The sequence below is a fragment of the Lathamus discolor genome, chromosome 17, assembly GCF_037157495.1.
Source record: "Lathamus discolor isolate bLatDis1 chromosome 17, bLatDis1.hap1, whole genome shotgun sequence".
Taxonomy (NCBI): domain Eukaryota; kingdom Metazoa; phylum Chordata; class Aves; order Psittaciformes; family Psittacidae; genus Lathamus; species Lathamus discolor.
The window spans coordinates 912992-930691 of NC_088900.1; the positions used below are offsets into that span (position 1 = coordinate 912992).

A 17700-nucleotide genomic window follows, 5' to 3' on the forward strand; every position below is an offset into this window, starting at 1 on the left:
GCTAAAAACAGGGATGAGGAGTTAGTTCAGTCCTTCCCACCGCTGAGGGGATGGTGAGCACCCAGGACTGGGAGGCTGGGCCCAGCCTGAGGAGCAGAGAGTGCTGGCTGGGAAGCCTGGGCTTACAGTGGTGAGTGTGGGAAGCTGTGATTCAGCCCCGCCAGGGCCTGTGTTTCTGCAAGCTCTGAATCAGCCTGACTGCAGCAACAGAGAAGGGTGTTTGGAAGCACAAACCAAAACAGCTGTGAACGGGAAAGGGCACTGACTTTCTGTCATTAAACTTTGAGACTCTCTTTGGCAGCCCTGGCAAGGAGAAGAATAATGAGCAATGGCCAGCGTTGTTGCTGTGCAGAGACCACTCCAGCCAACTGATTTATAGGGCAATGAAATCATTCATCCCACTCCTGCAATGCTGTATTAGTTCTTGTTCTGTCACCAGGGCCTGGGGCATATGGGCTTAGGGTGATTGCTTGACAAGCTCCTCTTCCTCACCATACCCAGGACACCAGAGCTGAGCTGAGACAGAAGGGTGCAAAAGAAAGGAGCAACTGGAGCAGCAGCAGAAAGAGGAGGCTGGTGAGGAGTGCTGGGAATAGTTCTTGGGTGAAGAGGAGCCCAGAGCAATGCAAGATAATTACCAAGAACAAGAGCAGGTCAGTCCAAGCCTGGAGCATCCATCAGTTCAGCCGTGGTAATTCCAGCAGACATGCACAACTTTGTCCCTGTTTGAGATCGGAGACCAAGGGAACCTCTTGGCTGCAAAGGTCTGAAGAGCTTTGGCCTGTGCAGTCACTCTATGGTGATTGTCCTTGTGCTGCTAACTCTGTTACCTATCAAAATTCCAGGAATGCTGCAGCTATAATGATGTGTTACCCTTAATAGTGAGTCCATCCATGAGAACTGCAGTCCCCAGTGTGAAAAATGGATTGGGACTACATTCAAAGGTCTACCAGTGGAGGTGGGGCTTGGAGTGAAGAGTCAGGAGAGGGATGCAGGCAGCCAGCTACAGGGGGTGGGTGGATGATGTGCTTTTGCCAACATAGTCCTGGTGGCATCTGACATTTCAGGAAGCTGGAAAATTCCGGAGAGTATACAAGACTCAGAAATTCCAGCAAAGGGCAATGGAAGCTGCTTCTGCTCTTTGCTTTAGCTTCCTCCTTAGTGTCTGAGGGCTTCATTATCCCAAACAGCTTCACAAATTGCATAACAAATAGAGCTTTAAAATATTTAAAGAACAGTTGAATAGTAGATAACTCATATCCCATGGAATGAGCCTTTTCCCTCTTTCCTTCTTTCCACTGCCACAGATCCCTCCTTTTCTCTTTTTCCCGCTTCACCTTGCGTCTCTGCTCCCTTGGTATCATCCTGGATCTCTGCTTCTGCCCCTCTTTCTGTATCTCTCCTCTTCTCTCAGCTTCTCACTGTGCCAGACAGCACATGTGTTCCCAATGCCTCTGGTGTTATTTTCCTAGCTGCTGGGAAGGAAGGGATTTGGGGTGGAAAATTTAATGAGCTGATCCATAAGGCAGTTGTTTCCCATTTGTGTTTGTGTCTTGCTGAAACGAGATCAGTTGTACATCCACAAACTGAGGGAGAGACTTTCGCTCCTGTAGGATTTGGGAGGTGCAGAGCTGTAGCCTGGGGTCATAGCTAAACTCAGGCTAAGCTGCACCCCCAGTTATGCCCAGCATGAAGCTCCACGGGCAGGGTGCTTCTCAGGCAATATGAGCAGCTGACATGGAAGAACACACAGCAGTGACAAGGCATGAGTTGCAGAGGTGCCACATCATTTCTGCAAGCTCAGGCACAGGGGAGTGACAACACATTCCCCCACAATAACCTGGAGCTGAGGAGCACCTGGGTATGGATGGCAATTCACCCGTATGGCTCTCCCTCTCTTCCCTTAGAGCTACTCATCACACTAGAAGATGCTGTATTGTTAAATATGAAGCATTATATCCAGGTATGAATTTATGTTCAAAAGCAAAGCTCTGCAGTCTGTTCCTGTTTGTGGAAAGGTCCCTTTTTGAACAGCCTGAAGCAAGAAAGATGCAGACTTACCTGTGGCTACTAGAGACAAGTCTCCCACTTGGGAGATCTTGGTGGCTTTCTTGCTGCTCAAGTCTGTGAAATTCACACTGTGAAAGTGCACATGGATTGCTTTATTATTTAACAAGCCTACCCAGAGTTATCATCAAAGTGAAGAGCAACTTGGGAGTCTGTGTTTAACATCATGCTCCCGGATTGTGTCACGCTGTGTCTTAAGGCTACGATGTGATGTTGGAGATTCGGTTACTCCGTATGCACTGGGGTAGGAGTTCAGACTCAGGATGATCAAAGGGGCAAATGACAGTGTTACCTCGTGGCTATTGGCCTCCTGCATGAAGGAAACGAGGTGCAGCAGGCTGGCTGTTCTCATGTTAAACTAAACCAGAGCAGGGATGTGGAATGAGAGCCCTGACTCCTTCCCAGAGCTTCAGGAACACTCTTCTCTGTGGCCTGCTTGCCTGGGCTCTCTGTTTCTGCTCTTTTCATGTCAGCCTATGGCACTGAGGCTGTGCAAAAGAAACTCCTTCTTTGGTCTGAGAAGCAATGCAAAAGCAATCTCCTATCTCCTGTGGCTCATCTGCTGCTGCTTCATAAGTTTCCTGTTCCAGGAACCTGGAATTCATTCTGTGCCCCCATGATGTGTGGTTAATAGCACTGCTAACTTGAGTGGCACTGGGCTCTTTGCTCCAGCGGGAGAACCACCATGGAGACCCTGCTGTGCCTGTGCACCCAGCACACCCCTTGGCCCTGGCATTAATCCTTTTGCAGTGTACCACAAAGTCAGTGTTAGCTTGGAGGAGCGATCAAATCAATAGGAAAACTGCTCCCAGAGGAGGTAAATATTCGCCAGACAAGCAGAAAGGAAAGCAATAATATACCATGTAAGCTACTGCCTTTTATTAGCTCAGCTCCCTTTCCTCCCCTTGTAAAGGATTGCTGCGCTGTTGTATTCATCTTTACTCTGAAGCAAATTAAAGCAGGGACAGTTGTCAGAGTATTATGAAGAACATCTGTTTAATTAGGGCTGCCTTTGCATCCATTGGAGACAGGAATGTAACACCCCTGTTCATCCACTCCTGCTGCCTCACTCCCCCTTCCTGCCCTTCCCCAGCCTTGCTGCGTGCCAGAGGAAGAACGTGGAGAGAATACAGGAGCACCTGAGGCCTTTATTACCTTCCAGTGCTTGGAAGGAATGTCAGTGCTTCCCATTAATGCTGAGGAAGGAGGTGGGGCAGGTGGGGGGCTAGAGGTGTTGGGGGGGGGGGGGTGGTTAGTGAGTCCTGTCTTGGGAGCCTCTCTCCCCACTTTCTTCTGCTCAGAAAATCATTTGGAATTCGGGAACAACTATTAATTATCATTAGCAGTTTGCCATTCCAGGCCAGCCTTTCATCTGGGAACCTCAGAGCAGTTTTACACATGCTAATTAATTGAGACTACTCCATGAGGTAGGCGGTTAAACTCATTTTACAGGGGTGTATCAAGGCTAAGAGATAGGAAGCAACTTGCTGCTGCTGCCAGTAGAACCCATGCTTCCCAGCTACAAACTGCCTGTTGCAACCATCCCACAAGTGAGGTTCCCAAGGTCTCCCACATTCCCTGCAATGCCCCAGCTGGATGATGGCATTCCCGCTGACGCTTCCACAAAGCAACACGAGGAGGTGATAAAAATGGTCACCAAAGCTCTGGTCTGGTCCTTTTCTTCATCTTCATGAGATGCTTCACAAAACACAAGTTCACTATTAATAAAATACAATGATTTAAGCTGAAACAGGGGTAGTTCAGGGTAGATCTAAGGCAGAAGCTCTTCCCTGTGAGGGTGCTGAGGCGCTGGCACAGGGTGCCCAGAGAAGCTGTGGCTGCCCCATCCCTGGCAGTGCTCAAGGCCAGGTTGGACACAGGGGCTTGGAGCAAGCTGCTCCAGTGGAAGGGGTCCCTGCCCATGGCAGGGGTTGGAACTGGATGAGCTTTAAGGTCCCTTCAGCCCAAACCACTCTGTGACTCCATGATTCTGTGATCTAACTGCAGTCAGAATCTGAAGGAAGTTACAGTCCCCGCTGGTCTTTCTCAGGGCTGTGATCTAGCAAGGATGTTTGCTGTGACCCATTCAAAACAGTTCTCACAGTTTTATGCCCATCAGTCTCACCTTCTCCATGGATTCTGCATGTCTGCATCTGTTCACATTGCAGCATCTCATTGTCCAGGCAGCAGTTCTTCTGCATTTGGGTATCCATTTACCTAGGCAGCCAGCAGTGAATTAATCATTATGTCTACAGTCTCAGCTGGGAGATGTATTGACTCGCAGATTCAAGTCCAGGAGACCAAGAGCTTGTTTGTTACCTGCTGAGATGAAACTTCATTTGGGACTGCTCGAGGTGTCACGGGTGCTTTAATGGGCTAACTTCATGAAGCGGGAAGGCTGGAGCTCAGCTCTGCACCACTGCCCAGGAAACACAGTTTGTGCATCTGATTGCTCCCAGTCTGTGTGCAGCTTGGCATGCTGCACATCACAGCACTGCAGAGAAGGGCTTGCAGCAAAGAGCAGTCTCCAGTTCACAGCGGTTGAGAGAGACAGAACTAACTTCTCCCCTGCAGCCCTTTCTCTTCTCCATGCCCTATCCATCCCGTCATATGGTTTGGAAAATGAGGAATTCCAGTTGAGGCAAGCCTTTTCATCCATTTAGCATAGCCCATTATCCTCTTAGAGTGCTTTCCCTGAGAGCTCTGCCTATTCACTCCTATACATGATCCACAGACTGAGGTTATCTGATGAGTTCATCAGGTTTAGAGCTATATCAGAGCACTCGAAGTTCAAAGCAGTCCAGCCCTATGTGTGAATCCAAACCCCAGTGAGCAGCCTGAGATGCTGCAGCAAGAGCTGTATCTAGAAATAGTCAAAATCCCATAAATCCTAGCTCAGTTTACGTGTTCTTGGAAGTATGTAGGATTCTGGTATGGTCTAAAGAACCTGGGCTCTGAATGTCTGAGGCTTTCCCATCATTAGAAACACTACCCTTCTAATTGGGTATTTTCTGAGAATTATCCATAAATACTCATCACAACATGATATTTGCTAAGCAATAATTAGGCTGTGAAAGGAACTCAAATAATACTTTTGTCTAGAAAATGAAAGGTCCTGCATTGATTTCTACAGCACCATGCTGAGGGGTAATAGGGTTTAAAACTGTAGTGAATCACAGTTAGAGCAAATCTCAGCACCTTTGAGTGTGAAGAAGCCTAAGGGCAGGATAGAATGAGGCGTCCAAAGAGATTCTAGAGAAAGCTGTTTGTATTACAGTTCTTTACAGGAAGTTTGGAACCCAGTCAGTGAAAGATATGAGCATGACACTGTGCTTTCCACATGGCTCTTGTTCACACATCTCTGATACCAGCTTTGGTGTGTGCAGGAGTTTGTCCTGCTGTACCCAGCTCCTGGGCACTGCACAGACAGTCTTAATTCTGGTCTCTTTTACACCCACCCTCTGGCCAAGACCATCAGCTTCAGGAGATACACATCCTGCCCTGGTCATTTAGTAAGAGAGAGGCTGTGATGTTTCTATACTATTAGGATATAGCAGAGCTGAGGGAACAAAAGTTTGTGTTTGAGAGCATCAGCGGTACTTACATGTGTGCAGGAAGTGCAGCCTAAACATCAGCGGCTGTGCGGGAGGCTGTGCCATAGACATCTCCAACAGGTTTGGAAATGGGTTTATTCAAGTTCCCCTTTCAGCCTTTTTGTTGTGGGTTTCAAAGTCTAACGTGCAGAGAGGACAAAGTAGTGACTTAAACCTGCCACTGCCTGCTGAACTCTGGCGTTTTATAGTGGGAGGCCTCTGCACAGGAGCCTTTGAAAAGGAGATGGGTTTATGTGCTCTGATCCAGGAAGGCTCTGGCCTGTGTTTGTTCACTTCCAGAGGTAAACACCTGCCTGTGGAGGACAAGAAAATTAAGGACAATGCCACGCCGTTAACATTAAAAATGGCTTAAAACTCCTGTGTGCTGAGATGCTTACAAAGCCCAGTCCACATTCAGTGTCCACAGCTGCATCCTTCCTGAGTTCTGGACAGGAGTTAAAACATACATATGGTAGCACCCTTCAGCTGTTAGGTGTGCCTGAGTGTCTGATGTGAAGGGCCTCATGCTGGGAAGCCTGTGGGCATGGTTATTTAGCAGAGCTTTCTAGGTTTGAATGCTGCAGCCCAGCTGTCTGCAACCCCTGGCTCATCTCAACTGCACCAAAAGAGAAGACAAAACAGTTCTCATCCTTTTCATACTCTATCTCCTTCTTTGTTTTATCTTCAATGTGTGTATGGCTTCATTTCTGTTCCGATAAAAGCAAATGCCATTTGACGTGTTATAGCATCATTTATTGTCATTTGGGTTTTAATTCATGAAAAATAACTGAAGAGAAAGAGCTTTCTCCCTGCTTGGTATTCTCCATAGCTATGAGTCTGTAGGTATTTCAGACCCAAGCAGGGCAGGGATAGGTCATTTTCTGCTGCTGTTTCTGTGCCTAATTGTTTCTTGCTGGCTGAGGAAAGATGTGGAAGGAAAGATCACCTGATGGCCATAGCAGACATTAAAATTAAGCATCAAGGAGTATAGCTGGTGCTCGTTCTACTTCTGTGCTCCACCACACGCTTCCTCTGTTGCTTTCTGGCATAACCACTCTGATCATCACGCCATCCAACAAGGTCTAGTTGATCTTGGCACATATAAAGATATCCTCACCTGCCCACTGAGGGCTGCACTTCTCCATTGCCTCTCCCTGACACATCCCCAAGGCTGCAGAATGCCGGGGCAGAGAAGGCAAGAGCATTCACAGAGCTGGGCTCGCTGACAACGGGCATGGCTGCTGGTAGCAAGTTTCTATGCTTTAAATGTCTTGGAGTAAACTGCTGCCAACAGCATCTTCTCCTTCCCTCGCTCTGTGGGGTCTGTGAGCACAGCCTGGGTGAAGGAGAGCAGGAGCAGATGTCTGACTCTCACTCTGCACCTCTCCTCCCTGCCCATCTGCCAGCCGGGGGGAAGATTTTTCACCACTAAGTGTAATGGGGATTCGCAATGAACAGCCTCTGCTAAGCCAGGAAAGTGTCCTGCAAACATCCAGGGCAGCTGGTGGCTGTGTGGTAGTGGTAAGGGCAGGATGCTGGAGAGCTCCAGGGACTTCTTGCTTGGACAGGATGATTCTGAGTGCCTCCAGCCTTGTCTTTAGCAGAGGGGGTACAGCAAGGACCACTCAGCAGAGCTTTGCCAGTTCCATGAATGTTAACATGATGGTCTGTCTGTGTTGAAGGAATGATGCTGGGAATCACAGGCCTGGTGCCTCATGGTCTGCAGTCTCCTAGTGTCAGAGGCCAAGAGAAAGAAGCTTTTGGTTTCCTTTCTGAAATGCCCACGTCCTTGTGTGCCAGCAGTGAAAATCCCAGTCCTACTGTCCCGACCTGGCATTTACATACTGTGCAGGGAAGGAAGGAAATGAAATCCTAACCTATAGAAGCAGGCTTCTGTAAGTGCAGTTGGAGCAATACAACACAATATCCTTGCAATAAATAAACATCCCCGTGCTTTGCATATATGAGGAATGTGGTGACAAACCAGCCACTGAGATAGCCTGAAATCCCCAGTGGAAATGCAGCTCCTAAAATGGGATCTGGAAATGGAGGGTAGTTTTCCAGCTAGCACACAGCACGGTGATGCCATGGGCATCTGTTGGCCTGGGCTTGTGTTTCCTATGGAAGGATTCTCCCCCTTTGGAAACATTCTGATTGTGATTCCTCTCAGCAGTTTCTCTCTGACCTTTGAGTTTGGAAAGTCCTGACGTACCAGGAAGAAGGGAAGCAAGCTATTTGTAGTGATAACTGGCAAGTTATCAGCATTAGTCCTGTTGTGTGCCACTGTCAGGCTCTGATGGATTGACCCAGAATGTTTCCAGTAGCTGTGACGCCTGAAGCAAGTACCTGTGTAACACCTCAGTGAGTCTACTGGGTTCCTTCCCTCGATTTGGCTCAATCCCGCAGCTCCAGACAGATGTAGTGTGTTTCTGTGTCTCTGGCAGTGGCTGCTGGAGCTCTGTTACTCGTGCTGGCTGTGCTTCAGTGACAGATGACATTTGCCTGGTGTCTGCAGAGTTTATTACCAGCTTTTATTAATGCTTTCTCCTTCAGCAAAAGGACAGCTCTTAGGGGTAGAGGCTGGCAACGGGTTCAGGGGTCTTTGATGCCGTGCTGTTGATGGACCAAGATGGACCAAGAGCAGAGCACATCAGGAGTTAAAGGACAGGAAACAGCCCCTTTCCTTGCACCTTCGGCTCTCTCTCAGCTTGTGACCCAAAGATTCCCCTTCACTGTCTTTCAGTGCTACTGTGCTATTTGTGTACAGCTCCTTTGCCTCCTTGCTACTCTTTCGCAGCCATGCAAACCATCTCCAGGAAGAGGCAGCTGCTTGTCTTCTTCTGGGAGTCCCTTGCTTGTGCACTTATTTTGGGCAGCAAGGGTTGACTGATGAAGCAGTCACATTTTGATTCCCTGACTCCATATATCTGCACATGGATAGGAAGGGAGGTGTGGCACAAGAACATATGCAGCACTTGGATTGCGAAGGAGTGTGGATGTGGATATACATTATGTTTTATGCATGCAGGCACATATCTTCAGATGCCTCAGCCTGTGCCAGGTGCAGGATAAGGCACTACAATGATTTTTTACATATATGATGCATTTCTGTGCAGTGTCAATATGGTTTATTCCTGGTGTAAACAACCTTCCTTTCCTTCAAGCAACTCCCTGCTTTAAGCTCTGCCTCTCTGTGAACTCTGGAGAGGTAAAGAGGGAGCCAGAGAATGGAGAGAGGCAGCTGGGAGATTATTAATACTGAAAGTACCAGCAAGCATCAGCCCTTTGATCACAGGCATGTTTGCAGAGGGACCTTTCCACTGCATGAAGACTAGTTGGCATTCAGTGCATGCCACAGCATCTGGCTCTGTCTCTTGTTCTGTGCCCATCCAGAGAGGGATTTTAAAGTAAGTCGACAGGTAGATAAATAAAGGGAGAAAACTGGGCTGTCCTCAGAGACCAATGCAGGTTCATGGAGATGCAACTGGACAGGAGGTGGTGAGGGATAGGTCACATTTGCAGCCTGAGTGTGGAGGTGCTGCAATTGCACTGGAGCCTGTGGGCCAAAGGGAGCTGGCTGGGAAGACTGGGAAAGGAGAGGAAGGAGGTGGGATGAGCACAGTGGGGTACCTGGTCCTGGGGTCCACTTCCAGCCTTTGCCACAGTTCATAATCTGATCATGTTGATGTTGACTGGGGCCTCTGGGCTCTTCCAAGACAGAAATAGTACATAGCACCAGACTGCTCTGTGCTGCACCTCACCTGGGTACTGACCTGAACCATCTTCTTGGCAGATGGTTTGAATTGCTGCAAGTCAAGAGCAGAGCTGTATGATCACTTACTCCTCTCAGCCCCAGTTTAACAGTCATTAAATCCTATATTAATGCACTTCCTGCTGGTTTGGTCTGTGGTTTTGCCACGGGAAACTAGTGGATGGCTCATAACTTTTTTCCTTTCTTCTTTTTAAACAGGAATCAGCAATATCCCGCAGGACAGTGCATCCACTTCAGCGTCTCCTTACCTCAGCTATGTTGTGACTGGTCGAAAACAGCCTGTAGCAGGAGATGGCCCAGTGGAACCTCCATTCCCTGGCTAAGGCTGCTGGATACCAGTGACAATGTAAATACTAATACTGAATAGTAATGGCTGAGCAGCTCTCTGAGGCTCTGCCTTGCTCAGTGCCATCCCCATTGACAGGCAGTGCCAGGAGATGGCTCAGTATTTCCTAAACAGCATTTGCAGGCTTTTGTCCAGGCTTTGGAAAAGAAGACCCTTAGTCCCTTGCCAGAATGTTCCTTAATGCCTCTGCTGTGCAGGGCTCTATATTGCAAGCTCCTAAATTCCCTGCTCATTAAACCATGTTTGAAAATCAGTGAATTTCTATGCTATGAGGGGAAAACCATCTCAGATTTACCCTAAAATGATGGGAGCAGAACGTAAGGAGGAGGAACAATTCACCTGTCCCAGAGGCTGCTCATTCCCAGGTCTCTCCTATGACACACAGAAGAAAGGTTCTGTGGTTTTACTTCTGAGTCTATCCCCCTCTTATTCACACAAAGTATTTCCTATAGCCTTGTCGTGGTTTAAACCCAACCACAAACCTCGTCCACTCACTCCCCCCCTTCTTGCCCTCCCCCTGCTTCTGGAGGGACGGAGAGGAGAATCGAAAAAAAATGCAACTCCCACGGGTTGAGATAAGAACAGTTCAGTAACTAAGGTATAACACAAATCACTGCTGCTACCATCAATAATAATAGTGCTAAAGGAAATAACAAGAGGAAAGAATACAACACCTCAACACCAGCCAACCAATAAGTCGCCCCACTCCCCCCAGCCAAGCACTAACCGATACCTCCTCCAACCGTGCAGTCCCAACCCTTCCGGGTCACTCTAAGTTACATCCTGGGCATGACGTGCTGTGGTATGGAATACCTCTTTGGTCAGTTTGGGTCAGGTGTCCTGTCTCTGCTTCCTCCCAGCCTCCCCTCCTCCCTGGCAGAGCATGAGGCTCAGAAAGTCCTTGGCCAGACCAAACATTCGAGCAGCAACTGAAAACATCGGCGTTATCAGCACTGTTCCAAGGCCAAAAGATCAAAACACAGCACTACTAGCTCCTAAGAAGGAGAAAAATGACTGCTGCTGCTCAAAACCAGGACAAGCCTCAAACTTCCCTTCCCTTGTCTGCTCCTCACACACACAGGCTTTATAGGTTTAAGTTCTGTATCTTTCTCTCCATGCAAATACCCACATACAGAAATGCACACACAAGCTGTTTTTATAGCTTTAGCTCTGCGTGTATCTGCCTTATCATGGAGAAGGTTCCTGCAGCTTTAGTTTGCACGTCTGTAAATAGTCTCTCACAGACACACATACATGAAAGCATGTTTCTGGAGCTTTAGTCACACAGAAGCAGGTTTTGCTCCTTTTGAAAGGTAAGAAGTGTGGAAGGGGGCTGCCTGTTTACGTTCCTGGAAGTCACATTACAAGATCTGCTATACCAAACCACAGTTGACCCCTAGAATACGGAAATGCTTTACTGTAGCTGAAATGACTGGATTTCATAGAGGCAAACGTCATGTATGTCATGGTGAATGTAACTTTTGTGATATGCATGAGACCATCCTAGATAACCAGCTGGCTCCTGCTTCCCTTCCTAGAAAGCTTGTGTTGCCAAAGCAATAGAAGAATGTATGGTTATAGGATTTGCTCCTCTGCTTTCCAAAACTAGACAATGGAGCTGGAAGCCAAATGGTATCAAAAGCAAAGAAAGGCTCATTTTGAATAGCAGATAACTTAGCTATTTGCGACACTTTGCTCTCCGCAGGGCTTTCAGTTATCATTAGCCCCAAAGAAACAAAGCAGTGAGCAAACAAGCACAGGACGTGTTCCAAGGAAATGTGCATCCACAAATAGTGAGTGACTTCTCCGTAGTGCATTGTCCCCTTATGCCAGCACAGGAAAAGGAGCCTTTTACGGGAGATGCATTGGAGGGCACATAGCTGCTGCTGTGTGGATGGACAGGAATTAGCTACAATTTCCATTACTCCAGCAGCAGCTTTAGCATCTTTGCCTGGCAGAAAAGAGGGAGCTGAAGAAGTGGTGATATCCTGACATCATCTGAACTGTTCCTGGGGCTATCTCTGGTCACACTGTTTATACAGTTCAAGGTCTGAAATGTAACAGTTCCTGTTAGCCCAAGATAAGACACAATGAAATGGTGTCTGTAGCTGGAGAGGGTTATTTCTGTGTATCAAATTATTCCATGCTAGTGGGTTTTCAAATGGACTCTAATTAAATTAAACAGCTCTTTTTTTCCTCTTTATCACCATAGGCACATCGAGATTGTGTTGCAATTATGGGGGAAGATCTGTATTTATAGCGTGGAAAGGATTTGTACAGGAGCCACAGTCCTCTCTCTGCCTGGCATGACATTTCCATTCTGCACTAATGTTGTGGAACCTTCTGGTAAGTAAAACAGGCACAGAGTATTTACCAGTGTTGTAAAGACAAAAGCTGTCTTCTCTCGTGCTTCAAATCTGATAGCAGATGCTAAAAAACTCTCCGTTTCTAATATGTTGGTGGTTAGAAGTTGAAAGCCTAATTCACACTTACCGACATGAATGCAGGAGCTGGGGTTTCAAGAGAAATAGCAGCTATCCTTGATTGCACCAGAAGAAATGCGGTACTGGTAATATTTGCTGTGGAATTCCTATTACACTTTAGCTTTCGTTTGCTATCCTATATGTTGTATCTGAGCATCTTTCCCGTATCTGTCCTCAGAACATCCCTATGAAAAGCTGCTGACCTATTTTCCCAGGAGTGACTATTAATAGAGATTGGCAAAAGAAGTTCATAACTTTTCCAATATCAACCCCTCATCAATTCACTGCTGACAAAGGTTACACTGGGAAATTGGTTTCCCCCAGCACGGATACAATGTGATTGGAGGCATTCAGTATTATCAGAGATGCTCTTTTTGTAACAGGCCTTGATGAGGGAGCTGTAAAACCTGAGTTCAGTTTGTAAAACCTGTTGTAAAATGTGAGTTCAGTCTGAGCTCTGCCACAGACATCCTTAGCCTGTTCTTGGACAAAGCAGGTCCTCCTCTGCTTCAGCTTTTCCATGTGTGAAATGCAGAGCTCTATCTGATTAAGCACCCTCATCAGTGGTCCACATGTACTGGGATATTCAGGGGTGAAAACTGCATCAGTTCCATCAGTTGTGTGAAATCCAGCAGTGCTTTGCACCCAGCATTGAGGCATGCAGATGCTGGCCTGGGAAGCTTGCCTCTCACAGGGCTTGTCACTCGGCTTTGTCATTACTGTAATCAATGCGATTTACACCCAAAATGATCAATGAATAAGCATCAGGAGCACTGAGAGCTGCGTAGCTACTCTTCTGCTCCAGTTCTGCTCACTCCCTTCTCTACATTGTTAGTGTCTGGAAGTTGAGCATAATAAAATGAAAACAAAGATTCCATTTCCAAGTTGAAGGTGCAGCTTCCTTTAAAGTTCCGAGAAGAGCTCAGCTTGTACAGACACTTGGTGTCAGCTTCTGTGGCCCGCGCTGTTCTTGCAAACATATTTTGTAACATGTTTTTTTAATCCATCCAAAAAGAAGACAAGTACAAATGCAGAACCCGGGTTCTTGGTGCCTTTCTGGTGATAACAGTGCAGGTTAAGGAGAAATGAGAATTAGCCACTGAATCTGGCAGGAAACAAATGGCAGTATTCAAATGCGCTCTTTTTTGCTGTCAGTGTTCTTGTAACACGCTGTGTGGGGGTTCAGCCTTCTGCCAGTGCTCCACAGCTTCCCAGCCACTGCTCAGGGGTCACCTCTCAGCTCATCCTTGAACAGCAGGAGAGCAGCATCCACCAGAGCTCTGCAGAGTGCATGGGCCATGCTCTGTGCGCACAGAGAAGATCTGATGCATCCCCCCAGTGCCATGTCTCTGTGTGTACAAATCAGCTCAACTGGCCACATGCGGTGGAAAAGCTTCCTCCTGCTCTCTGCTTGGATTCAAGGAGTGCTGTGCAGAACAAGGCTGCTACAGCTTGTTCATCTAAATACACACACACTGCTTGTGCAGTAGGAGGGGAGTTTGTGGCTCTCCATGACAGCTCATTTACTCTGACACTGAAAGGACCATTGCAAAGAGGGACATCAGAAGCAGGCTTTTGCCCAGAACCCTGTCTCTCTGTGATCCATGGCCTGCACTCACAGGTGGAGCAGCTCTGCCTCAGGGAAGGGATATCTTTGAAGAAGAAAACGACTGTAGTTTAAAAGCACTTTAGGCTTGGCCCCCAAAAACACATAGGGATCACTCATGTGATCTTTATGCAATGATCTGGTCTTTGGGAGCCCTTGTTCTTCCAAGTGGCTTGCCTAAAGCCTCCTAACAACTGAAATCAGTGCTGGAAGTAGGAGCTGTAACTCTGAGGCAGTTTGATAAAACCGGAGATGCTCAGCATTGTGCTCCTGAGGCAGCTTCCCCTGTGTTTTCTATTTGGATCTGTGGGCAGAGCTGTAAGAGACTCACTGGGTAAGAAGGTAAAGCACAGGCTCTCCTTTGAACATCTGGAGATGAGGATACTTCCAGATGGCTGAATGAGCTTTCAAATAGAAGATTCACAGCCATGTTTGACTGATGTTTGACTGATTCAGATCTTTCAAATGCTGCCTAGATAAGCAGTAAGTAAAAAACCAGTCAAGATAGAGGATAAAGAGGGAAATGATGCCAGATGTGGAAAGGTCTGTTTAAACTTGACACTCTGTCACACTGGATGTGATTACCAGCTGTAGGAACAGTGTGCTGGTGCTCAGGGGCCTCAAGGTAGCAGCACTGTTGCATGTCTGAAGCAAGCGGACACCTGAGCACTTGCAGGCAAAGGACTTCTTGAAGAACGTCTCTCCTGTCTTATATGTTCATCACAGAGCCAGTTCTGCCCTCCCTTTTAGCATCACTTGCTGTGCAGCCCAGTTATTTCCTAATAACCAAGTCACTGGTGTTGAACCCAGCCTCATCACTATTAGTGTTTTTCAGTGTGATATTCTTTATCAAAGTTGTGCTTTGAAGCCACTCTCAAATTCCTGCTTTTGTTCTGCATATGCAGAAGATAAGAACACCTTTCCAAAAAAGCTAACACCCTGAGTCATCCAGATGCAGCAGTTTGCACCCTGTTGTAGTGTGGTCCATGTAAGTGATTTCTCATGTCAAGTCCTGACCCTGCTGCAGTCAGCAGAAACTTAGCCACAAGCATCAACTGGACAAGGATTTCCTCTCTAATGTAGTGAACTTGGTCAAGGGTAGTTCGACACTTGGGCTTTGCTAATGAAGGGGTGGTCCCCGATTCCTGACTCCTTGTTGTAATGAAGCCACTTACAAACGTGCTGCAGAACTGTTCACTAAAGAGTTTTCCAAGCTTTTGGAAGAAAAACTGCTGAAGATGTCCAAGAGCTGGGGGTGGTGATGTACTTCACGTGATCTGGTTTCAGTAATGGATTGTCATTCCAAACACGACACTGCTTATTTCACTTTGTGGAGTCTAATTAACTGTCAGGAATGCACTGTTGAAAGGATGATGGATTATACCACGGGAAACATTAATGAAGCTCATTCCAGGCAGCCCACATGAAGACCACAGCTGATGCCACTGCCTGCGTGGAGAGCCCGTTCCTTTTGGTTTCCAAAGCCTCAAGCAGGGAGAACCTCATCCACCTGTCAATCCCACCCAATTAAGAGCCCATTAGATGCACCCTTTTCTTTCACTGTCATGATCAAGGTGATTTTTGGCTTTGCAAGTAGCTCTGGCTTTACCACAGAAACAGAGACTGTGGAGAGTGAGCAATGATTATCTACTACTCACTGTATGACTTCATTATTCCTGACCTGACAGTGCTGCCTACTAATAAGGTAGCCAAGGTGAGAGAATAAACTGCTTGGCAATGCACACTTCCTAGAAGGTGAGGACCTGCCTCCTGTTATGGAGTTGGGACAGAGGAACACCCAGAGCATGCTACCATGCACATCCTCAGGTGGATGCTGTGCCACACCGTGACATCCAGCTCTGAAACTGCCATTCTGATCTGAGTTGTCCCCTCCAGACCATGGCTGGAAGACACCTACCTCCAGTCTGGCAGCTGATGCTGGTGTCTCCTCCCTACCTCTGTGCACAAGTCTTGCAGGATCAGCTTTTCTCTGCCTCTCTTCCTACTGCATCATCAGTAGCAGAATGAGTACAGAGCTGGTAGTGCCCTGCTGTGCTTCCTCACACACACTGGGAAGCTGTTTTGAGATCATACGGGAAAGCAGTCTTCCCAGTGGTGAGAGCTCCACAGTCCCAGATAGCCTGCGGTGCCTGATCCTCTCAGAAGGGAACTGCTGGAAACAGGGCAGAGAGCATCCCTTCAACACTCACCACAACTTGCCTCTTCTGCTGGCCAGGGCTGTGCCATCTGCTGAAGGGAGAAGAGCATTTCTCTCCAGCCACACTCCAGCCTTTGGGTGCCAGTTCAGAGGCACCAGCAGTAAGTGTGACAGCATGCAATTAAGTGGGAGTGGAATGGGTACCAGTGTGAGCCCATGCTGGCAGAGTTCTTCTCACCTCATCCTGAGCAGATGGCATTGGATTAGTCCTCTCTTTTTGTAACCTTTTAAGTAACGAAGCAGCAACCTGGCTAAAATAGCCCCATCTGGATCATATAATCCTAATCCTCCTCAGTGTTATGTGCACCATGGGCTGATGGTCATTGGCACAGAAATTGCGCGGCTGAAAGTCGACTCTGTTAAGTGCCTTCATTTCCACCCATGTTAAATCCAGAATTAGAAATCCTCCCTTCTGGCTGAAAATCTTTAACCAGAAACCTGAACTAGTGGGTACCCCACTGCTGCCTTTTTCTACCATTAGCAGTTTTCAGTCACCAAATCTGCAAGGGGCTGGAATAACAACAGGGAGCCTTACTGTAAATGTAGCTGAAATCCTATTTGCCAGACCTCGGAGCTGGCCCAGGGCTTGTAAGAGGCCGGGACAGTGAGTAAGTTGTTGGCTGTTTGCTGTTTCTACTCAATGGCTTGTCCAGCTACTGAATTTAGTGTAGTGGGATGCCCTGGGGATTGAGTGTAGGGCTTGAGCCTTCCAGTTCCTCCATCCAGTCTCTGCAGGAGCAGCCTGGGAGAGGCTGTGAGTACCAAGATAGGAAGGTTTAAGGGTGATGCAGTTCAGTCTGAATAAAACTAGTGGGATTAAATGAAGCACAGAGAGGTTTACACACACAGGAATTATATCCTATTAGACTAAAGGATAATCCCAAGAGAGGTGGCAGAATGTGGCAGGAAGTTTAAACCATATTGCCTATACCAGCTTGTGAATACTTCAAGATAAAAGGCAGGCAAATACATGAATGAAAAATCCATAGTTCAGACATGATATGCCTCTTAATGTCCCTGGAATGCATGAGGAGAGAGAACAGTACAGAGGGAATACAGTAGCACAAGGGCCAGGCTCCTAGCTTGGCAGCTGATTATGTCAGTTAATTTAAGCCGGAGACACTGCAACACCAAGGACACCGCAGCAAACAAAAGTCTTACCTGAACAAGTCATTTGCCATGTTCTTTATGACTGTATTTAACAGAGCATCTCTGAAACAAAGTTCATCTCTTTAGATCTCATCATGAAGACTCGGTGTCTGCTGCACTGAGCACAATTAACTGAGGTCCTTTACAGAGAGTTACTTTCCCTCATGCATCATCCAGTTAATTATTTAATGGCATATAAATCCTCGTGGCTCACAAGGTCTGGGGCTGTGCTGCAACCATACTGCAAAGCTCTTTCATCTGTCTCTTCTCGCACAAGAGCAACTTCCACTTCATTGGGAAGAAGGAGCTCTCTCTTTGAAATCTTGTTGTGGCAGCCATCAAAAGGTGTGATAGGAAATGTTTATTCACACTCAGATACCAGCTATTAAATGGAATGAAACATATGTGCTTCCCTGTTTGTTTGTTATTCCCCTGCTACACCCTAAAGACATTTTCCTGTCACTTT

At 47.2% G+C, this 17700-nt stretch overlaps 1 protein-coding gene across 10 annotated transcripts in view; it reads left to right on the forward strand.

Annotated features, from left to right (window-relative positions):
* B3GAT1 (beta-1,3-glucuronyltransferase 1) overlaps positions 1-17700 on the forward strand; it is an 81138-nt gene that overhangs the window by 18074 nt on the left and 45364 nt on the right. For 9 of the 10 annotated variants that reach the window (XM_065697323.1, XM_065697327.1, XM_065697326.1 and 6 more), the window contains 3 exons: positions 502-653; positions 9631-9778; positions 11991-12124. The gene's annotated coding sequence lies outside the window, so the exon portion shown is untranslated. The remainder of the gene's footprint in view (positions 1-501; positions 654-9630; positions 9779-11990; positions 12125-17700) is intronic. The other variant, XM_065697322.1, reaches the window with a different exon arrangement.